This window comes from Paroedura picta, chromosome 5, assembly GCF_049243985.1.
Source record: "Paroedura picta isolate Pp20150507F chromosome 5, Ppicta_v3.0, whole genome shotgun sequence".
Lineage (NCBI taxonomy): Eukaryota > Metazoa > Chordata > Lepidosauria > Squamata > Gekkonidae > Paroedura > Paroedura picta.
In genome coordinates, this window is record NC_135373.1 from 33,723,923 (window position 1) to 33,747,957 (window position 24,035).

At 46.6% G+C, this 24,035-nt stretch overlaps 1 protein-coding gene across 1 annotated transcript in view; it reads left to right on the plus strand.

Annotated features, from left to right (window-relative positions):
• The window catches only part of SDC3 (syndecan 3), a 120,915-nt gene that overhangs the window by 45,997 nt on the left and 50,883 nt on the right, over positions 1–24,035 (plus strand). The gene's annotated exons all lie outside the window — the stretch shown is intronic.

The following is a 24,035-nucleotide window of genomic DNA, read 5'->3' on the forward strand; positions in this document are numbered from 1 at the left end:
ATACCAGCCCCTGGCTTCCCCAACCATTCCAGAGATCCCAGCTTCTTGGGGGTGCTTGCAACCGTCAGCAGAGCATCGCCCTGTCTCCAAGACAACGGTTGCTATAGCAACCCAGCCGTTTCATACTAGAAAGCACAAGCATTAAAATGGGTGTTTACGATGAAAGTCTGCAAAAGCTCAGGAAGGGGAAAGCCAGTTCACCTGGAAGAAACGGCTGCTTTTGAAGGTGGACTGGATGGAATTATTCCCCATGGAAGTCCCTCCCCCAGATCCTGCCCTCCTCAGGCTCCGCCCCTAAAAGCCCTAGGCATTTCCCAGCTTGGAGGAGGCAACCCTAAGCATGGTCCATTCTACCACCTCTGCATTCTTGTGACATAAAAACATTAGAAGAGCCCTGCTGGATCAGATCAGTGGTCCATCTAGTCCAGCAGCCAATGAGTTCTTCTGGAGGGCCAACCAAAAGGCATGGAGGCTGAGGCCTTTCTCTGATGTTGTCTCCTAGTAGGCCTATTCCCAGATTTACCTGCCTCTAGGTGTGGCAGTTCTCTTTGGTCACCATGGCTAGCCACCATCGATAAACCTAGCTTATTCCAACCCAGGTCCCATGCAGGAATGTATTGTGACATGAGAGTAAAGTGGTAAGGAGGGGAGGCAGGGCTGTGGAGCCGAAAAGGTAGAGTCTGTGCTGGAAGTCAACTTGGGAATTATTCTTTCAATCAATAAAGGAGCTTTGGTCTATTGACTTTGGCCTATTTATCCTCTGCTTTTCTCTCCAACAGCAGCCCATAATGGCTTACAGCATAATTCACCCATCCTCCATTTTCTCCTTACGATAACCCTGTGGGGTAGGCTTTGCTACGAGAGGGTGATTGGCCCAAGGTGACGTGGCATTCTTCATTGCAGAGTACAGATTTGAACCCGGGAATTAGCCCAGCACTCTATCCACTATGCCACACGATCTGGCTAGTTTTGGCTAGATGGTGATACTCAAGTTTCCTTTGCAGTGTCTGTGTGTGTGTGTGTGTGGGGGCATTAGGCATGCGCCAAAACTCCCCCCATCCAATAACCACCAGTTTGTTTTTCTTTTCTTCTGGTCCTGTGCGCTCCCCTTCTGTAGAAGTTTCTCTCAAAAGCATATTCTCCTTCTCTCTGAGATTGCATGATGTAGTACTTCAGGCTGGGAAAATGTACCTTTTGTAATGCAAGGCAGGACTGGAGGACACACTTTACAAGAAGGCTTTGTTTTTTTATTTTAGAGTTTCTAACTTGCTCATCTCAGGTGGGGGGGCAACTCAAAATGGACAGCCATCTCTACATATAAATTTCCTAATGCATCTGTTTCAAGTCAGGAAAATGGCATATGAGGGGGTTTACGAAGAAGAGTAAACAGTCTTCAAGCGAAGTCTTCAAGCAAAGGTTGGATACACACTTTTCTTGGATGCTTTAGGATGCTTAGGGCTGATCCTGCGTTGAGCAGGGGGTTGGACTAGATGGCCTGTATGGCCCCTTCCAACTCTATGATTCTATGATTCTAAGAGTTGGTTTTATACTCCACTTTTCACTACCTGAATGCATCTCAAAGCGGATGACAATCAATCGCCTTCCCTTCCACTCTTCCCCCTATGAGGTAGGTGAGGCAGTCAGAACTCTGACAGAACTGCTCTGTGAGATCAGCTCTGACTAGCCCAAGGTCACCCACCTGGCTGCATATGGAGGAGCAGGGAATCAAACCGGCTCTCCAGATGAGAAGGCAGTGTTCTTAACCACAACACCAACTATACTCAGACATTAAATAGATCAGGACAACAATGACACAGCTCAGAGGGAACAGCTGTCGAGTCTAAGACCCAGGTTTGTGTGCTACCCCCAGCTTGTGCACACAATACCCATCTTGATTTAGTTAGGCCTTTTTTTCTTTGCCATGAAGACCCAACCAGCTGATGGTGACCTTTCATGTGGCTTTCAAGGCAAGATGTTTGCCACTGCCTGTGTAGAACCCTGATATTGCTTGGTGGTCTCCCAACCAAATACTAATTGGGGGCAGCACTGCTTCCGTGATCTGATATTTATATTTAAATTTTTAGACCGCCACTCCCAGACTCCACAGGCCCGTGGCGGTTTACCTAAGACCTAAAAGCCCCCATAAAACAAGGCCCATGCAAATCCAAGATGGCAGCAAAATCAAAACTATAGGATAACGCTCTTCACCCCCACCTACCCCGACCCCCATACACAGCAGCTGCCAGTCCTCCAGGGGGCAGCCTCAAAAAGTGTGTCCCGGCAGGCTTTTACAGGCCTGCACAGGGACGGAGCAGCTTTTCCCATCCCGGCCTCAACCAAATGCCTGGTGGAAGAACTCTGGCAGAAATGCTCTGGTGGAAGAACTCTGTCTTACAGGCCCTGCAGAACCATACCTTGCTATTATATCAGCATGGCATAGTGGCTATAGTCCTAGACAAGGATATGGGAGACCCAGGTTTGAATCCCCACCCTGCCATGGAAGCTTGCTTGGTGAATGTGAGCCAATCAAACAATATCAGGCTAATGTACCTCACAAAGACCTTTTACGCACTGGAGGTTTGATGCCCAGCTGTAGGCTGGAGTTTTAGTCATGGCAAGTTGCCCCACCTTTTCCTGCACCCACACAGGGGAGCATTTGGCCCAGTGTGCCTCATCCACCCCTGATTTGTGCTCCTGCATGGGAGCTGGGGCATTGAAGTTCCCAGTGCGTAAACGGTCAAGGTGGCTCGGAGGAAAATATGGAAACGAGAGGAATGATGCAAGCCACTGGGAAAGACGGTATAAAAGGAGTAAGTGGAAATAAATAAAATGCCTGAATTGACAGCCTATGATTAGGCCTGTGATGCATGAAGGAGAGCCTCCCCCTCCCCGTCTTTGGCTAAAAGCCACACTTGCCAAATTGGAAGAGCTCCAAATAGATTTCCAGGGAGCCTTTCCTTTCCCGTTAGCATATGCCTCCCCTCCCCCTCTGTTTTTTTTTTTTTTTAAGGTAGAAGCAAGGGACACAAAGATGTGAAAGGAAGAAACTGGAGGGGCAAAACCAGGGAGGTTTTTACAGGTTTACGCTTTGTGAAATTTGAGCCGTGAGAAGATTAGGCTAGAAATGCTGGGGCTTGCTGCTGCTAATTGGATAAAGGGCTTTTTTTGGTCCTTGTTTTGGCTGTGGTTGTTAAATATAGTAGCGGCTGGTGAGAGGAAGGTGTGCACACAGTGAGGTTGGCTCCCCTCCCGAGATACTGACACACACCTTTTTAGCTTTCTCACTTATGTTTGTGCTTTTCAGTACCCCGAGGATCTTTCTATGACATGTGTGCCTCCCTCTCAAAATGCTCGCCTTTAATGCAGAGTCCTGGTTGAAGGACATCAGAAATCTTAGCTAGCTGTACCTTCCCCATTAATGTTACGATGCATGTGTTATTTTATTGATTTAAGAAATGGTAGGCCTGCCTTCCAGAAATCCTTGAGGCCGCTCATCTTTGAAGCAGTAAATTTTAAAATGTTATTAAGAACCAATTAAACAGGAGCAATAAAAACGTTGCCAGTAAAACCAATGCTTTGATCTCAATAGTTCAGGCTAGTCCAGGCTAGTTCCATCTCATCAGATCCTGGAATCTAAGTAGGGTTCCTGCCGCGCCCTTGGTTCCCAGATCACATCTCTTGTGTCCCCATGCCGACATACGATGACACGCTTCTTTTCTGGTGTTAGGTCTACTGCAAATTCAAAACACACTATATTGCATATACCAGTGGTCCCCAACCTTTTTATCACTGGCGACTGGTCAACGCTTGACAATTTTACTGAGGCCCGGAGGAGGGAGGAGTCTTTTGCCAAGGGATGTCGCCGCTGCCACCTGAGCCCCTGCTCCACTTGCTTTCCCGCCGGCACCCCTGACTTCTCACTGCCCACTGGGGAGCGCTGCCAGCAGCAGCTGTGCGGTGCCACACCGAGGGGGAGCCCCAGCCACGGGGGCTGCCGGAGAGCACCAAAGCTGAGCCGGCAGCAGAGTGGCAGGGCAGCCCCCAAGGCAGCAGCCAGCGAGGAGGACGAGGGGGAGCCGTGGCCCGGTACCGACTGATCGACGGACTGGTCCCGGTTCTCGAACCAGGGGTAGGGGACAGCTGGCCTACACTACTTTTTTGGTTGTTGTGCAGTGTCCACAATTTACTCTTGAAAAAGTATATAAGTTCTTTGTAAAAGTTATTTGTAAAAGCCATTGAGATTCTCACTGGGGTGAAAGACAGGGAATGAAAGTGAGAGGAGCAAACAATGGAAAATCCCATGACTAGGAGCAAACAGGAGATGGCTTTTCCAGCCTCCCAAAGATGGAGACACTTGGGGAAGGGTTGCCAACCCTGCGTTAAGATGTTCCTGGATATCTGGGGTAGCACCTGGGAAGGACAGAGTCTGAGGAGGGGAAGGAGCTTGGTAGGAATACGATCCATCCTGCCCACCTTCCGAAGCTGTTGTTTTCTTCAGAAAGCTAAGCAATGTTGAATATAACTTTAAGTTTATTAAAATTTGCTCTCCTGAAGTCCAGCCTGTATGTGTGGATACATACAGCTTTTCTCTTCCCCAAGATCACAAAGTCCAAAATCACATGGTCACTATTACCAGGCGCACTCACAACTTTTACCTTGTCAACCAGTTCTTCCCTGTTGGTAAGAATCAAGTCCAAAATAGCAGACCCCCTGGTTGCCCTTTCTACATTCTGGGAAATGAAATGGTTCTTAGGGCAAGTCAAGAATTTATTGGATTTTGCATTTTTAACAGAGCTGGTCTTCCAACAGATAACTGGGTAATTGTCTCTCTGAGTCTACGAGTATCTCATCAAAGTCCTCTGCCTGGCCTGGCGGTCTATAGAAGACCCCCCCCCACCATAATACCACTATTATTTCTTACTTCTTTTATTTTTACCCAAAGACTCTCAGCTGACCTCTCATGCTCAGACACATATATTTCCTCACAAGTATATATATTCTTAACATATAGTGCTACTCCTCTCCCCTTCTTTATTTGTTTTTTTTAAAGGTAGAAGCAAGGGACACAAAGATGTGAAAGGAAGAAACTGGAGGAGCAAAACCAGGGAGGGTTTGTCTGTCCCTTTTAAATAAATTGTATCCCTCAATCATATTATTCCAGTTATGAGTTATCCTACCAGGTTTCTGTAATGCCTAATGGATCATAGTCCCCTTCCTTTATCAGAACTTCTAGTTCTTCCTGCTTGTTTCCCATACTCTGTGCATTAGTGTAGAGACATTGTAATCCTTCATACCAGTACCCTAGGCATTTACTTTTTGAACTTTCCTGTAAGTTCATAATTCCCTGCATATGTGCCATTCCTTTTAAATCTGCAGTGTTCCCATCTACAGTTATCTTCACCAAACTAAGCCTTGAATGTACGTCTTGACACCCCCATTGGACTTAGTTTAAAGCCCTCCTCACTAGGTCTGCAAGATTCTTCGCAAAGACATTTTCCCCCACCCACGTAAGGTGCAAATCATCTCCTGATAGAAGAACCTTATCACAGTAGTATGATCCATGGTCCAAAACCCCAAAACTTTCCCGATTATACCAGTAACGTAGCCAGTCATTTATCTTCATTATTTTCCTTTCCCTTCCTAAGACTCGTCCATTAACAGGAAGAACTGATGAAAACACAACCTGGGCTCTCAAGTCCTTCACTTTCCCCCCCAAGGCCACATGATCTCCATATACTTTTGGAATTTATTGTCCTTGGCTTGAGAAGACGAGCATAATAATAATAATAAAAATGTATGATATATATATTATATAATGTATCATAATAATAATTGACCACACCCTCCCCACTAGCAGGCTCAATTATTAAAAACTTATAATCACTAAAAAAACCATTCATTCATTCATTCATTCATTCATTCATTCATTCATTCATTCATTCATTCATTCATTCATTCATTCATTCATTCATTCATTCATTCTTATATATACCGCCCTCCCTGAATGTTCTATCTTCTGCTGTACCGCTGTTTTGTTCAGACGCTTTACCCATTTTTCAGCCATACTGATGGCAGTAGGTGGGTGGAGAGCCTACAATGGGGGTGTATGTTATTGTTTTTTTCTTCCTCTGGAAGCTCCTCATTCCACCACTCTAATTACAAGAATCTTGGGAATGTATGGATTTTTAGCCCAAGATATTGACTTTTTGCCATCCATGTTTTGTTTGTAGGAGAAAAAATTGTACACATTTAAACCATCCCTGTAACACCGTGTGTGTTTATTATGCGTTGTATTCCGTGAACGAACAGCTTGTGTGGCTAGTAGCCGAGACCCACATTTCTGTCATAGCCAGCTGTTTCCCCGCAGAGTTAATGCCACTCAACCAATCGTGGAGGCCAAAACAGTTTCATTATGTATTTCCTTCGTTTTTAAAAAGCAGTTCAGCGGTTTTAATGTTATACTCACTGCTCAATAATACAGATGGTGACAGTTCAGATGCCAAAAGCATCTGCTGCGGTTGCCTCCGTCAGTTTGCTGTATTATGCTTCCAGTACAGAAAGTTGCGATCTGTACATAGCGAAAAGACAGTGGTTGACTTTTTTAGCAGTGGAATGGACTTCAGAGGACAGGTGGCATTTTAAAATGCTTCTCTGTGCAGCCTCCCATAAATTCTTGCAACTGGAAACCTAGTTTGAGTTCCCCTTTGAGTTCCTCATTCCCCCGCTGTGCTAATTTTTGGTTTACCAGGAAGACGTTTATTTTTTCTATGGAGGGAGCAATGGATGTTTAATTAATTTAAATCAATTTACGTGATTCATTTGTACTCCACTTTTCTCCCCAGAGCAGCTTACGTCATTCCCCAGTCTTACGTTTAATCTTCCCAACAACTCTGGGAGATAGGTCAGGCTCAGGGAGCTTGACTGGCTCAAGGTGAGCTTCTGTGGCACAGTGGGCCACCCAAATCTGTGGCCACCCAAATCTCCCAGATAATTGTAACTCTTAACCACCACAACACACTGACTCTCCTCTGTAGTCCTTTACAGATGTTGCAGTTCCACATCCTGGCAGGCCTGCTTACCAAACATATTGGGAACATGCCCGACCTTGGCTCCTCCAAATATGCACGGCCAGCATGTTGAGTGAACATGCATGTGCTTACCGTGCACAGACAACCTTAGTAAACATGCACAAGAATTCCCCAAAATCTCACAGTTAAGGTTTGTATATGCTGGAGTTGCACACACATTCTCCCTTTTTGGTGGATACGCATGTCGAAGTCACTCTTTCTGTATAAATATTGTTTTCTAAACAGTAGTACCCTGCATACCTGGTTAGTAAGCTCCTGGTTACGTGCAATTTTTAACATCTAAACGGCGTTGAAGTAGATAGTCTCCCTGAATTTTCAGCAGGTTTCAGCTTAGCCTTCTGCAAACGTGCAAGATGAGATTTCATATATATCCTAGAAACTTGTCCACGGAGCTGCCTAATCCATCTCCCTCTGCCTTTCCTCGTCGGTAAGGAAGCCCTGGCTGTTTGTCAGGTGACTCCAAAAGTAGTGTGTGTGTGTGTGTAGGGGATGGATGAGCCTGCAATTGCCCATTTTCTTGTAGAGCTCCCTGGAAATGTAGCCTCCTATTTGTCGTCTCTTTGCCTGTGATGGATTAGACCATTCTGTTTTGATGAATTTCCTTCCCACCCAGGCACTTTCCGACTTTGAAATTCTTCCCCGTGGGTAGGTTAATTCTTTGGGAAAAAAACTTAACCTCATTTATTTGTGCTGATGCTTCCGCTTCCCTTCCTTGCTTAATTCCTTGGCCACCCTATTTGTCTTGACTGATTTCCCCGCCTATTAGAGCTCTTCCTTTGCCCCCCTTGAGACAGCATGCTAAACTAGCTGAGGGTCGGTCCATCCGAAGAGCTGCTGTGGTTTGGGAGCTCTGTGAAGGGCAGCGGATTTAATGGAACCATGACCTTAAATCACCTCTCCATCATTCCAGGGTCCAGGGCCAGCTGAGAGCCTTCCCCTCCCTCCAGCATTCAGCTGCCCCATAGAGAACTGGCGGGAGACACACAATTAGTTTGGTGAGTGCTGGATTTATCAGCAGCCCTTGGGCCCAGCTTAGCCTGAGTTTGTCAGAGCTTGGAAGCTAAGCAAGATCAGCCAAGATCAGCTTGGATGGGAGACCGTCAGAGAGGACCAGGATGGCAATGCAACACAGTAAACGACTTGAGTATATTAGAACATCTGCAGCAATAGGAATTTGTATTGAATAACATGGTTTGTAAATTAATATTTAACATGCAACAATCGGCAACTCAGCCTTTCTGTGCTGTGATTTTGTTTTTCTTCTGCCAGTGCAGTGAATGGTGTGTGTGTGTGTGTGGGGGGGGGGGATATTGGGCTTTGGTTGGTAGCTGGCGGCTTATTCACTTGTCCTGACTGAAGGCCTGGTGGGAGAGCTCCCTTTTGCAGGCCCTGCAGAATTGTTTAGTCTGAAGAAGGACCCAGGTTCAGTCCCCGGCATCTCCAGTTAAAAAATTAGGCAGCAGGATCTTAACCCAAGACCCTAGAGATCTGCTGAGAGTCAGAATGGACAATGTTGTCTTTACAAAACCTGTGGTCTGCCTCAGGATAAGGCGGCTTCATGTGTTCCAAGCTTCCAGTGTCCGATGCTATCAGGTGCTGTGATCAGTTTTCTCACCTGTGCTCAAAACTGTTTAAGTTTGACACCTTAATCCTCCACAGTCAAACTGTCCTTTTGTTCCACCTCATAAAATCGCAGGAAATCAAGAGCCAGGATTTTAAAAAATCCCTTTCGCTTTGCTCCTTCCTTCCTTCCTTCCTTCCTTCCTTCCTTCCTTCCTTCCTTCCTTCCTTCCTTCCTTCCTTCCTTCCTTCCTTCCTTCCTTCCTTCCTTCCTTCCTTCCTTCCTTCCTTCCTTCCTTCCTTCCTTCCTTCCTTTTTTCATCCAGTTTCCTTCCTTCCTTCCTTCCTTCCTTCCTTCCTTCCTTCCTTCCTTCCTTCCTTCCTTCCTTCCTTCCTTCCTTCCTTCCTTCCTTCCTTCCTTCCTTCCTTCCTTCCTTCCTTCCTTCCTTCCTTCCTTCCTTCCTTTTTTCATCCAGTTTCCTTCCTTCCTTCCTTCCTTCCTTCCTTCCTTCCTTCCTTCCTTCCTTCCTTCCTTCCATCCGATTTATTACCCACCACTCTCGGGAAGCCAGCTCATGACATTTTACATGATTTAAAAACTCCATACATAAAACTCCCATTAAAAAGCCCAATAAAATTATAAAGCAATAGTAACAACATGGTGGTGAAAATTGGTATCGAAGCTGATGCATAACATTTTCCCACTGTCACATCATCCATCCTTTCCCAGTTCTTCTGCCTCTTTTGGACCCAGGCTGAACAAAACGTGGGAAGAAGGTTTATACATAGAGGCTGATTGTCTGTACTCAAGATATGTTTTATTTTTTAAAAAAGAAATGTCAGTCCTTTGGAATGGAGGCTTTGTTGACAGAAAGGCCTGTGTGTTCTGGCTTGGCAGGCACCAGGTATTTGACTTTGGAGCCCCTGTTTTTGTTGGGCATGGACTTGTGTGCACGACGCAGTGGCACCGACTCTTTGCTTTCGCCCCAAGAGTACACTCTGACAATAGGGGTGGCACTCAGAAAAGAACTGGAGCCTTTTGGTCTCCTGCTGTAGTGTAAATCCAAATGGATAGCAAAGGGGCCACTGTGGTGGGTGTCTGGCTTCTCTCGTGGCTGAAGCAATCTGTTCTCATCTTCGTAGTAACTGGCAGGCAGTGCTGGGAATACCTCGATGCTTGGCTTATACGTCTGGCCTGTCATGGCTCCTGCCTTGGAGTGGATGTGCAGTTGCCCCTCAGTGTGTACCAAAGTTGTACCCTGCGTCTGTCACACACGTAGCTCCCACACACTTGCTGGTTGAGGTCCACGCATGCCAGATTTCCATAATTGCCCTGTTCTAATGTGTTTCTCCGGCAACTACATATGGCACACTTGTATTCTCTCTCTCTCTGTCTCTCTCTGTCTCTGTCTCTCTCTCAATGTGTTTTCTAAACAGCTACAGGGGTAGTCAAACTGCGGCCCTCCAGATGTCCATAGACTACAATTCCCATGAGCCCCTGCCAGTAAACGCTGGCAGGGGCTCATGGGAATTGTAGTCCATGGACATCTGGAGGGCCGCAGTTTGACTACCCCTGAGCTATACCCTGCGTTATCTGAGAACTGAAGCAGATCTCACTCAAGAGACAGATAATAAAATAATTAATTTTTTTTTCAAAGTCTGACTTCCACTGTCATTGAGGGATAGGGTTCCCAGCCGTGCACTGGCAAATGCTGGGAGATTTGGGGGCAGTTCTTAGGGAGGATGGACTTTCTGGAAGAAGCAACAGCGCTGCTGGGTGATTCTCTAGGACAGCTTTTTTCAAGGCTTTGAAGGAACCCCTGAAATATTTTTCGGGCTTTGAGGATCTCTCGAGGTCGTGACATGGTCCTTCAGAGAAGTGGGAGCCAGCTAATCAATCTATTTGCTGTTTCCATTGTGGAGAAAGAGACTAGGCCTGTAGGGGAAATGGGCTCCAGTGACAACTAATGATTTCAGCAGCTATCTGAACTTCTGGGAAAGACTGCATAACCCCTGGGGAGCTCTCACATAACCCCAGAGTTCCCTGGAACCTGGGCTGATTCTGCACTTATTTTGTTTATTCTGTTGTGGATCCTGCTGAATTCAGATTGATTTGAACTCGGATCTTCCACTACCCCCCTCTCCATTCCCAATTGAAACAGAAAGGGTTAGGCACATGATTAGGGAAGCTCAGAAATGGGGGGGGGGGTGAGCCAAGCGCAACAGGAGCCTCTTTCATTTTTGAAGGGGGGGAGAGGATTTGAGACAGCAGAGGAGGGTGAATAAATCCAAGAGACAAATCTCTGCCGAGAGAAGTTAGAGCTTCTGGAGCTTCTGCTGAGAGAAGTTAGGGCTTCCCCTTGCAACATGGGAACGAGGAAGCCTCTGAACTGACTCCCTGGCCAATCAGGGCTTTTCTGCAGTGTTGGAGGCTGGGCAGCAAGTTATTTCGAGGGAAGCAGACAGCTGCATGCCTACTCGTGCCGATTTTTCACATATCGAGGGTTATATCCACTCCAGGATATCGTGCGGGAAAGGTAGGGCCACTCTAGATCAATCATGCTTGTTGCAGATGAAAAATTTAATCCTAGAAGTTCAGCATTAATGCTGTTTTCTCCTTTTCTTCTCCTGCTCTTTAAAGTATTGGAAGGAATTTGGGGGTGAGTGATTGCCCATTGATAACAGGCAAATGCATAGCAAAAATCAAGCAAAGGCCCTGGGGGGAAAAAAGCAATTTTTTCCCAAGCCCTGTGGAATAAAATTAATGAAGGTGACTCTTGGTAGCTTCTCTGGCAATCCTTTCCATAGAACTGGAGATGCTCCTGAATGGGAAGATGCCCTTGGTGTACATCCGTGCACTAAGAGAGATTGTCTGTTAAGCAGAATCAGCTGAGTGTTTGGGCTGACCTCGAGAGAAGTTGACTTTTTGGTGTGTGGGGTTTTGATCTTGAAGGGATTTGGCGGTAAGAAGGACTTTGTGGAGGCCTCTTCTGGAACACCGCGTGCAGATCTGGTAGCTGCATATCAAAAAGGATATTGCAGAGCTGGAAGAAGTAAAGAAGAGGTCAACCAAGATGATTCAGAGGTTGGAGCACCTCTCCTGTGAAGAAAGGCTAAAGAATTTGGTGCTTTTCAGTTTGAAATACTGGATGAAAGAGGAGACGTGACAGAGGTCTATTAAAACTATTCATGGGGTGGAGAGGGTAGATAAAAAATCATTTCCCCTTTCTACAGTAGTAGAATTCAGAGACACTAGATCAGGGGTAGTCAAACTGCGGCTCTCCAGATGTCCATGGACTAATTCCCAGGAGCCCTTGCCAGCATTCGCTGGCGAATGCTGGCAAGGGCTCCTGGGAATTGTAGTCCATGGACATCTGGAGGGCCGCAGTTTGACTACCACTACACTAGATTCAGGATGGACAAGAAGAAGTACTGCTTCATGCACTGAGTGATCAAATTATGGAATTTACTGCCCGTGAATATGTGTAGATGGTTTTAAAGGGGAATTGGACTGATTCTTGGAGGGGCGTTCCATCAGTGACTATCAGCTACAGTGATCAGATGGAACCTCCTGTACCCAAAGAGTAAACATCTAAATTTCAGTGCAGGAGGCAAGGTTGGGGGAAGGCCTCAGCCTCTACTCTCTGTTTGTTGAACCTCCAGTCCACCTGGTGAGTGTCTGTATAGGTATCAAGATCCCGTGTACCTGTTCCCAAGATCTTGTCATGTAGTACTTTCTTGACCTGTTTTATGAATGTTGATCTGTTCCATATTTTTTATGCTTTGGCTAATCGATATTCCTCTTGATCTGTTGTTGTCTTGCGTCTTGTGTAATAGTTTTTCACAGCTTCTTTGCGGGCAGGTGGTTTATTGTTTTGATCTTGCTGAACTGATCTGTGTTCTTAGAAGAAGAGGAGTTGATTCTCATACCCCACTTTTCTCTACCCAAAGGTGTCTCAAATCTGCGTACAATTGCCTTCTCTTCCTCTCCACAACAGACACTCTGTGAGATAGGTGGGGTTGAGGGAGCGCTGACAGAACTGCTATGTGAGAACTGCTCTAACAGGACTGTGGCCAGCCCAAGGTCACCCAGCTGGTTGCATGTGGAAGGGGAGCAGGGAATCAAACCCAGCTCTCCAGTTTAGAAGCTTCCTTTGTTAACCACTACACCAAGATGGCTCTTAGGAATGCTTCTAGTATCTGAGAGTTAGTGTTTGCTTTATCAGGGAGCCAAGGTCTGGGAAACAGGGAGCCTGGAACTTTTAAGAGTGCACCGTGATTTGAAATTTGGGAAGGGGTTACAATGGGAGCATAAAAGTATGGTTGTAGTATTGCCTGTCAGTTTTAGCAAGGAAAACCTTTCCCCTATTTTCTTCAATAAAGCAATTTCTTGCTTTCCCATGGATCTATTTATTGGGTTGCCAGCTCTGGGTTGGAAATATCTGGAGATTTTGGGGATGGAGCCTGAGGAAGGTCAGGGTTGTGGAGGAAAGGAAATCCAATGGGGATTAATGCCATAGAGTTGACGTTCCAGAGTGGCCATTTTCTCCAGGGCAGCTGATCTATCACTTGGAGATCCTGTGTAATCCCAGGAGATCTCCAGTTACCACTGGGCAGTTAGCAACTGTACTTTTCTATAAACAGGATACTGGACAACAGGGGTAGTCAACCTGTGGCCCTCCAGATGTTCATGGACTACAATTCCCATGAGCCCCTGCCAGCAAATGCTGGCAGGGGCTCATGGGAATTGTAGTCCATGAACATCTGGAGGACCACAGGTTGACTACCCCTGCTGGACAAGATGAACCACTTGTCTCCTTCTGCTTGCCTCTTCTTTGCTTCCTGCGAATCAGCACAATGACTCTAAGCACAGAACCCAACTGGAAGCTGGTAGAAATGATTTTCAGAAGTTCTTCACATGCACAGGCTAGGTGGCCATCTCTCAGAATAAGGGCTGCACCATTTCCCAATTATATGCAAAGCCATCTTTGCAAGCCTAAGGCTGTCGGCTTGTGCGTGCTTGACTCTAGGCCTTTAGAAGCTAGAAGGGACAGTTGCTTCTGCTCTTTGTGTAGCTTGTTTCGTTTGGATCTGTGTTGAATACAGAGCAGCTCTGAGCTGGCAGTGCAGGTGGTTCGGTGTTCTCATTTCTTTTGTGCGATTTAAAACACAAAGAGGAAGGTAGAGCAGGGAGTGCCAGCCATGCCCTGGATAACCACTTCAATAGATGGCATTTGATTTCTTGCAATTCACCTGCAAGGCTTGTTGTCATGGAGAACTAGGAACAGAAACGGAAAATTATATCAGACCTTTAAAAAAAGTGGGCTATCCTGTCCAAAATTCCATGTCACTTACCTGTTCATTCGCCCCTGACAGGCATTGGTAAAGATAAGGAAGTGAGGATGTTTCAGAGAGTACCTGGGCCGGTCTGCAGTCAAACAGGAAGAAATGAGTCTAGTAAATCCGTAGAACCTTAGAGAGGTTCTAAATTTCCAAGAGTCAAAGTTCCATTTGTCAGTTGAATTGTATCTGGTGGATGGAGCTTTGACTCTCGAAAGATTATATCCTGAAATCTTCGTTGGCCTCTGAGGTACTACTGGACGTGAATCTATCTGAATTAAGGAGATTGGCCTGAATAAATTATTAGCTCAGTTTATGAGAATCCCTAACCGGTTTGGGAATACTGCAAACCCTTAGAGATAGTTCAAGATGGGGAGCTATGTTAGCTTGTCTGTAGCTGTCGAAAAGAACGTTCTGGCTGTATCTGAAGAAGCAAGCAGCCACTCACAAAAGCTTATACCCTGCCACAAATGGTGTTTGTCTTTGAGGTTCTACTGGACTCTTCCTCTTTTCTATTGAAAACACTTCAAATTTCTCATACATGTATAAAAGAAAGAGAGTCCTGTCACACCTTAAAGTCTAACAGAATTTGTGGCAGGGTAGGAGGTTCCGTGAGTCATTACTCAATGCTGTGAAGAAGTGAGCAGTGACTCACGAAAGCTTGTACTCTGCCACAAATTCTGTTAGTCTTTATGGTGCGACCGGACGCTCGCTCGTTTCTCCTGCTATGGACAGACTAACACAGCTAGCCATCTTGATAAATATATCTACAACAGTCTGGCTAATTAACCTAAATCCTGCCAGACATGGCTTATATTAAACATACATCCGTTCCACTTAATATTTCTGGTAAGGCCTAGGAGGAGGAGCTGGTCTCATGGCTTAACTGCCACTCAGCGCTTAACATCCACTCCGGGTGGCTGTCCCACCCTTTAGTGCCTCTTTCTCCAACTGGCTTGCCTGTCTGTCCAGCAGCCAGCCAATCGCCTTCTGTCCCCCACCCCTGACCACCCCCTCCTCCTTCCACTTCCCTCTGAGGCTCGGAGGCTGCAGATTCCTGCCATGTGAGAGCTGCTCCTGCCGGTGAGTTCCCTGCCTGGGGGCCTCCAGCCTGCAGCCTTTCCAGGTCCTGGGGGGAGGGAGAGGCCATCTGCAGAGTTTTTCTACCCCACCCACCCAATCTAGAGCCCGTTGTATTCCTGAATGCAATGGGCTTGGCGCCTAGTTAACATATATTTCTTAGCAGCTGAAAATCTAAATGTGCACAGTATTTCCAAACCAATTGGCAATTTTGTCAAGCTGTTAATGTTTTACAGTGAAATAAAATACTACCTAGTTCTCCTTCATACTCTGTTTTGGATTGGTTGAGGAAGCGATTCCCCACTGCCTGCTTTTTGGTTTGTGTGGTGAAATGTGTTTTTGCTGTGGAGGGTTGAAAGGGCCTCTATTATTGAGTTTACCCCAGGGTCCAGATCACATCTGTTTAAAAACAGCACAATTCCTGAATGGGGACTCCGTCATCTGGTAGCAGAAAGAGCCATCCAATCACCTCCAATTTAGAGTGGTCCCATAGGGTATTCAAGGCAAGAAATGAACATGAGTGGTTTGTCTTTGCCTTCTTCTGCATAATGACCCTGAACTTCCTTGGTGGTCTCCCATCCAAGTAGTAATCAGGGTCAACCCTGGTTAGCTTCTGAGATCAGATGAGGTCAAACCAACACTTGGCCAGAAGTGGTGAGTACTCCATCTTTGGAAATTTTTAAACACAGGCTGGATAGCCATCTGACGGAAAGGCTGATTCTGTGAAGGCTCAAGGGGGTGGCAGGTGACAGTGGATGAGCGATAGGGTTGTGAGTGTCCTGCTTTGTGCGGGGGGTTGGACTAGATGACCCAAGAGGTCCCTTCCAACTCTATGATTCTATGATAACATAAGAGGTACCTTGCTGTATCAGACCAATACTAATCCAACATTTCAGCCCTTGGGAGAGCCTACAAGTAGGACACGCAAAGGACAAATCCTCACTAATTCTTCAGATGGACCTTGCCTCCGGACATGGAGGTTCCATTCAGATGGCCCCTCCATTCAACCACTGTTATAGCATTGCAGAATTATTACAAAACAGTGTTAGGATCAGTGAAGAAGAGGCCATGTTTTAAGGTACATTTGGCCAGCTGTGCTTTCATTGTTGTTTTGGATGGCATTTTCAGTGCTGTAATTTAAAAAAAAATGTTACAGCACAGATTATTTTTACCCCTCCCAGCATACAAATTACAAGCATTGACGTAAAGTCCTTTTCTTACAAGAAACACTTGAACCATCAAACAACAATCAATAGAGATTGATTTCCCGTTGGTTAGAAGTGGCTTGATACTTGATGTCAGAATAAATATCCATTGCAAATTACCCCCCTCCCCGCAGCAATAATGTTTTGTTTTTTGCAGGGGCCACTGTGAAAGGAACCTTGCTTTAAGAAATAGGCAAGCCTGATTAGTGTTGTGGTCAAACATTTAAGCTTTGGGAAGAATAAGCTTGAAATTCTCCACACAGCTGACCTAAACCCCTGGGAGAGAAATCAAAACATTGTGGCACTACCTTATGGGGTTGCCAGCTCCAGCAGGGGGAATTCCTGGAGATTTGAGGGTAGGAATTTGGGGAGGGAGCTCAGTAGGGATGTGATGGCAAACAGCCTGCCCTCCAAGGCAGAAGTTGGCAGCTGTAGGTATTTCCGCTTGCCAGAATCTCTTGAATATTGGCTCTCATGCAAGAGGAAAATGGAGGAGCTGCTACCTGTTTATCTTATGTCTGATTAATTTGGCTACCCCTCTGGAAGTACTGGGGGGGAGCATGGAGTTAATCTCTAGTAACAGCCCATGTTACTAGAGATAGCTGGGTCAAAGAAGGCCGAGTGTCAAAGAATTGAGGCTTTTGAACTCTGGTGCTGGAGAAGACTCCCTTGGACTGCAAGGTGAACAAACCAGTCAGTCCTAGAGGAGATCAGCCCTGACTGCTCCTTAGAAGGCCAGATCCTGAAGATGAAACTCAAATACTTTGGCCACCTCATGAGAAGGAAGGAAGGAGAAGAGCCTAATGCTGGGAGCGATTGAGGGCAAAAGAAGAAGGGGACGACAGAGAATGAGGTGGCTGGATGGAGTCACTGAAGCAGTAGGTGCAAGCTTAAATGGACTCCGGGGAATGGTAGTGTACAGGAAGGCCTGGAGGATCATAGTCAATGGGGTTGCAATGGGTTGGACACGACTTTGCAACTAACTAGCAACAACAGCCCATGATTGCTTTTTGGGGTCAGATTCTGGGTTACCAATCACAGGTGCAGTCTGGCCTGGGCTTGGCCACCTCCCTGAATTAGAAATAATCACCAGGTAAGATCAGTTCTCCTGGAGAAGATGGGTACTTTGGAGGCTAGAGTCTATGGCATTACTCCACACCAAGATCCCTCCCCAAACCCTCCATCCCAGAGTCCCCACATATTTCACAATCCAGAGTTGGCAACTCTTGTTTGACCCTGAGCTTGTTAACTGGACCTCAGAGAGCATCTTTGACCTGGGAGGTCTTCATTGGAATCAGGACCTACCTGTGACTTTAGGTTCACCTGTGGCTCACTTGCAGGCCAGACTGATGGGTTAACCCAGGCTTTCTCAGCCAGGATTTCGTGAAACCCTAGGGTTTCCTGATGGCCCTGGGAGGGGGCAAGCTCATTGCATTAAGGAATACAACAGGTGCTAGATTGGGTGGGTGGGGTAGAAGAACTCTGTGAATGGCCTCTCCCTTCCCCCCAGGACCTGGAAAGGCTGCAGGCTGGAGGTCCCCGGGCAAGGAACTCATTGGCAGGGACAGCCTCTGAGCTTTGGAGGGAAGTGGAAGGATGAGGGGGTGGTCAAGGGTGGGGGACAGAAGGCGATTGGCTGGCCACTGGACAGACAGGCCGGTTGGAGGAGGAGGCACTCAGGGTTGGGACAGCTGCCCTAAGTGGGTGTTAAGTGCTGAGTGGCACTTAATCCATGAGACATACTTCTCCTCCAAGCCCTTACCAGAAATATTAAGTGGAATAGATGTCAACCCACCCACCACTCCCAAAATGGCCAGTGATGGGCTTGGACAGGGTGGAAAAGGGAGAAGTGTACACTGCTATGCTTTCCAATCATATTCTGCATGATCGTGCCACTTCTGGGGTTTCTCAAGGCCTGAGGAATGTTTCATTGGTAAAAAAGTCGTAAGAGACCAGACTAACCAGTAATTTGGATCCAGGCATGAAGAGTTTTTCCTTATCTCCCCACTCCATTCTGTTGGCTAACTTTTCAGCTCTCTGTTTTTCTTCACGGCATTTCTAGTTTATGGTGATGCACGTCTAATTAACTCATTTATTTCTTTGGGGCTGTGAGATAGGGAATGTCTGGAAAAGCAGTCCAGAAGATATCGAAATAATGTCTTTGGGAAGGGCAATGGCTTTTGCTGTTAGAAGAGACACAGAGAGTGGCTGGAATAAAAGGCACAACACAGCTGGTACTGTGTCCCATTCCCCCACCCGCAACTGTGGGCTGGTGTTTCTGGAATAGCAGTTCTCCCATGCCAAATGATAAGCCATTGGGGGCACAGCCTGTAGCCTAGTGGAAGAGGACCTGCTTTGTATACAAGAAGTCCCAGGTTCTATCCCTGTCATGTATTGTTGAAAGGGTCAGGAAGGAGGGGATTGGGAATTCCTCAAATTGATGCATTGGAGAGCTGCTGCTAGCTGGAGTAGACCTCAAGTGACCAGTTGTCTGATTTGTTATAAGGCAGCTTCTTGTGATGGTGTTAAGGAGAGGGCCATAGGTCAAAAACAGAGCATCTGCTTAAAGTTCCAAGTTCCCTGCCCAGCGACTCCATTTAAACCAACATGTAGTAAGTAATCTTCCTGACACTCTGGAGAACAGCTGCTGGTCAGAGCAGGCTATTCTGACCTTGAGAGCCAGCTTGGTGTAGTGGTTAGAAGAGCAGACTTCTAATCTGGCAAGCCAAGTTTGATTCCCCACTCCTACACATGCAGCCAGCTGGGTGACCTTGGGCTCGCCACGGCACTGAGAAAGCTGTTCTGACTGAGCAGTAGTATCTGGGCTCTCTCAGCCTCACCCACTTCACAGGGTGCCTGTTGTGGGGAGAGAAAAAGGAAGGTGAACGTAAGCCGCTCTGAGACTCTTTCGGGTAGAGAAAAACGGCATATAAGAACCAACTCTTCTTCTTCAGTAATATTAGGGCTCCTTCAGCCTCACCTCCCTCACAAGGGTGTCTGTTGTGGGGAGAGAAAAGGGAAGGTGAATGGAAGCCATTTTGAGACTCTTTTGGGTAGAGAAAAGTGGCATATAAGAACCAACTCTTCTTCTGATAGATTAATGGTGTGATTCAATAGAAGGCAACTTCATGTATTTAAATTTTTTTTAAAGCATTCAAAAGTAGTTTGTGATACTGCAGTTGGGGAACAATCAGTCAGTGATCCCACTAGGCTTGTCCAAGCTCTTAAACTTGCTGAAAGCACTTTATTGGATCCTGGTCATGGTATCGATGTAGAAGGCATTAAATCTACCAATATGGAGCAATAGTCAACATTTAGTGAGAGAGATTTAATTAAGCTGTGCTGCTGTAATTGGATTACGGCTGTCAGCCCCATGTAATATGGTGGTCTTTACTTCTGAATCCATAATACTTCCAAGGAGTGAGAAGTGCATTGAACTTTAGTTCATACAAAGGTGCATGGATGCAGGGGGCCAGTGTGAATGGGAGTTTGTTTATACCCCACAAACCAAGAGAGCCTGCTTAGTGTTCTGGTTACGTGCAGAGAGCCTCTAATCTGGAGAGTTGGGTTTGATTCCCCCCCCTCCACATGTAGCCAGCTGGGTGACCTTGGGCTAGTCACAGTCCTGTTAGAGCAATTATTATAGAGCAGCTCTGTCAGAGTTCTCAGCCTCACCTGCCTCATGGGGTGACTGTTGTGGGAAAAGGAAAGCAAGGCAATTGTAAACCACCTTGAGTTAGTGAAAAGCGAGGTATAAATGCCAACTCTTCTTCAGGATTCTAAATCTGGTATTAAACCTTGGTATAGAATCTTGGCTTGTGGGGTGCCAACATGTCCCAGTTCCCTTGCATGCTTGTGATTATTTGCTGTAGGGAACAGGAGCTCCTTTCAAACTAGGAATTTTTGGTTGAGACCCATGAAATAAGAGGGGTTGAGGGCGTATACTGCAGCAAGCAGCAACCTGAATCTGTACTTGTTGAGCAAGGGATATTCCCTTCCCCTATTCAACTACTATTGCTCTATCAAGGTCTGCATTGAGATGCTCCAGGGTCTCAAGCAGAGATCTTTCACATTGGCTGCTTGCCCTGATGGGGATAGTCTAGGCTAGCCTGGCCTCATCTTGGAAACGTAAGCAAGGTTGGCCCTGGTTCGTATTTGGTTGCCACTCTGCAGCAGGCTGTGGGAGCAAACCACCTTTGGACCTCTCTTGCGTTGACAGCCCTACGAGGTTGTCTTAAGTCAGCTGCCACTTGATGGCTCTTTCCATCCCCACCTCTCTCCCAAATGCAGTCTGGGAAGTGGCACTCACCAGGGGCCTGAAAAGTCACTATCATTAAAGGTTGACAGGCAGTGGCAAGCTACCTCTGAATGCCTCTTGCCTTGGAAGACTTATGGGGTCACCATTAGTCAGCTGTGACATGATGGGGGAAAAACACAGCCTACCCAATCTCTTTGTGAGCTGCAGATGCAGGAGATTGAACCTGTGACCATCTGCATGCCAAGCACATGCTCAGGTGAAAAAGTTGTACTCAGACATTGGGGATGGTCAGTAAGAAGGCGAGGAGGAGGTCGGCAGTGGTGACCAATGGGGAAAACATGCCAGTTGGCATCAGGGGGTGGGCATAAGGGCAGAGAAATGGGAATTCCTTCATCCCATAAGCCCCCCCTTTATATAAGTACATTCCATTTAAGTTATTGCAATAGTTCATTGGACAGCTTTTCACATAGTTTAATCCCATTACTGCGGATCCTATCCTCTACTGCCAACTGGAACCATCCCCTGCCCTTCTCCAAGGGGCAACCATTCAAACACTTAAAGACAGTAATTATGTCTTCTCGCAACCTCCTCTTCTCCAGGCTCTTCTCCAGTCCCTCAGCCTTTCCTCACAGGGCTTGGTCCACAGTCCCTGAATTATTCTTGTCACTCTCCTCTGCATCCTCTTAATTTTGTCCCCCTCTTTTTTGAGGGGCCAACAGATGTCCAGTTTCTCCACGTGAGAATTGATCCACAACTGAGGCGCAGCAAGACTTCTTGCTGACTTCAAGCTTGAAGGGGCTTTTCTCCAAGACATAGTAGGGAGACCTGGGCCCATTCCGCATACATAGGATAATGCACTTTCAATGCACTTTAGAAGTAGATTTTCCTGTTCCGCACAAGAAAATCCAGCTGCCAAAGCACATTGAAAGTGCATTATCCCATGTGTGCGGAATGGGCCCTGCTTTCATGAAAACTGATGTAGCCTTTAAAAAACAAACTTTCCCCCCCTCTTCTTTCCTAGTTTCTATTTATCCCATTCATTCTCTTGGAAGCTGATAGCTCTTTAAAACATTTGTATGAATCGGGGACAGCCCCTCCTAACTGGTCCCTGTGACCTGAAATCTCACCACATTTGATAGCTAACTTCTCTTTGAAAAGCCTTCTTGTTTTGACGTATGAGAAAGGCTACTCAGTATGGAGATGAAAAAGATGTGTGGGGAGGCAGAGATGAATCAAAGTAATTCTGAGCCGCTTCATTTTCTGGAAAAAAAATCAGTCTTCTTATATCCATTTGGTATATTTATTCATTTGATTTTTTTTAATTCCACTGTTCTTTTATGGATTAATCATCTGCCCATCCACTGTTTTGTTCCTCTGATGCCCTAAGGGGAGTGTATATTATTATTCCCTCCTCTATTTTAGCCTTACAGCAATCCTCGTAATTAAGAATGGGAGACTGGCCCAAGGTCACCCAGTGAATTGAGGAAGGTGATTCAAACCAGGCCCCCCCAAGTCTGGTACTCTTAATGCAGTGGGCTTGCCATACTGGGTAATCCCCCACCCCAACCCTAATGACCCTGCACTCAAGAAACCAAGAAGGGGAAAAAATGACTGAAAAATGACCTCCATAGTACAGCAGTAGGAGTTCCCCCATGTCTCTATGATCTTTACCAGAGAGTAGGGGAAATTCCTAGACTGTCAACCCCAAATGATATCACATCTTCGTTCCTTTCAAGGCACTGTCCTCAGTCTCTCAGCATTCACTGAGACAGTCCTATAACTCAGTGATCTCCAACATGGTACCTCCTGATCTGTTGGCTGGCACCCACGTGTTTCTTCCACAAAGGAAAAAAAAAACAGTTCCGACATTCCTCTCCCTCAGTAGGACATTTACAGCAGGCATTATTTTATTTCTGTTAGAATTACCCATTTAGAAACATCCGCCTCTATCCATGAGAGAGCAAACTTGGCTTGGAAGCTCCCATTGTCTTGTGAACGGACTCAGTCAAGATGGCAGCCATTTTGTGTTGGTGCCCCCTCCCCCATTGGCGGCCATTTTATTGTGGCGCCCATTGCCTGTTCCCAAAATCCCAGAAGTGCTAACAGGCTCCAACAAGCTTGAGACCCCTGGTCTAAAATCTGCATTTCACAAGCTGGTGGGCATTGCCCGATTAAGCAGCATTCCCTTTGGGCAGTAACCATACCCAGGCATGCTTATTTTCACCAGGTTTGGCTTAACTTGTGACTTCATCGCAGACCCTGAGACCCATCACGACATACTGAAAGGACATTTACATGCGGGGCACCTCCGGATCTCTCCCGCCCCCTCTGCTCCAACAAAAAGCTCCCCACAGGGTACCATTCTGACTGAACGTTTGAATTGTATCCGTTTTTGGACTTTGAGTTCATTGATCTTGACTGCCTTGAAGTCAGGCCTGGTATGATGCCAGCAGCTTTTGTGGGTATCTTAAAGAAGAAGGAATGGGGACACACGGGACAGAGTAATAGACGGCTTAGTGTTCTTTTGCTGGAGCACAATGCCGCTAATGTTCGGGTTGCAAATAAATCACTGGGAGTCTGTGTGTGTGTGTGCGGGCATGCCTGTTTTCATGTTTAATATCTGCCCCCCACATCCCACCAGAGGGAGGAGAGTGCTGCGCTCTTGATGCACGGCAGCGACTCTGGCCGTTGCTGTTCTCATTCCACGGCTTTATCTTAACATTATGGACTCGGAGGGGAAATGTTTGAGAAGCATTGTGGCTGTGCCGATTCAAGAGCCTAGGCCCACTGCCATTTGGAACGCCGCCTGTCATTGAGTAATTTAGATTTCTTTCTGGAAGGAAGCCTTGTTTGGAGCCCAGCTCTCTCTCTCTCTCTCTCTCTCTCTCTCTCTCTCCCTCTCCCCCCTGCCCCCAGCATAGCATGCGTGTGGAATGAGTCCCATTGGGGTGTTGCATGAGGTCTGCAGGATAATCACCCTGGCACAAACATCAGAGAGCAGTTTGGTGGAGTGGTAAGAAGAAGAAGAAGAAGAGTTGGTTCTTGTATGCCGCTTTTCTCTACCCGATGGAGTCACAAAGCAGCTTACATTCTCCTTCCCCTTCCTCTCCCCACAACAGACACCCTGTGAGGTGGGTGAGGCTGAGAGAGCCCTGATATCACTGCTCGGTCAAAACAGCTTGATCAGTGCTGTGGCAGTCCAAGGTCACCCAGCTGGTTGCATGTGGGGAAGTGCGGAATCAAACCCGGATTGCCAGATTAGAGGTCCACATGCCCAACCACTACACCAAGTTTGTTAGGATCTAGGAGAACCAGGTTCGAATCTCCACTGTGTCACAGAAATTTAGTGGGTGACATTGGGCCTGTCACGTCTCTTAGTGTAATCTATCTCTCAGGTAGGGTTGTCAGCTCTGGGTGGGGAAATACCTAGAGATTTGGGGGTGGGTGAATCCTGGGGAGGTTGAAATCTTGTGCTGGGAGGGACTTCTGCTGGGCTCAGTGCCA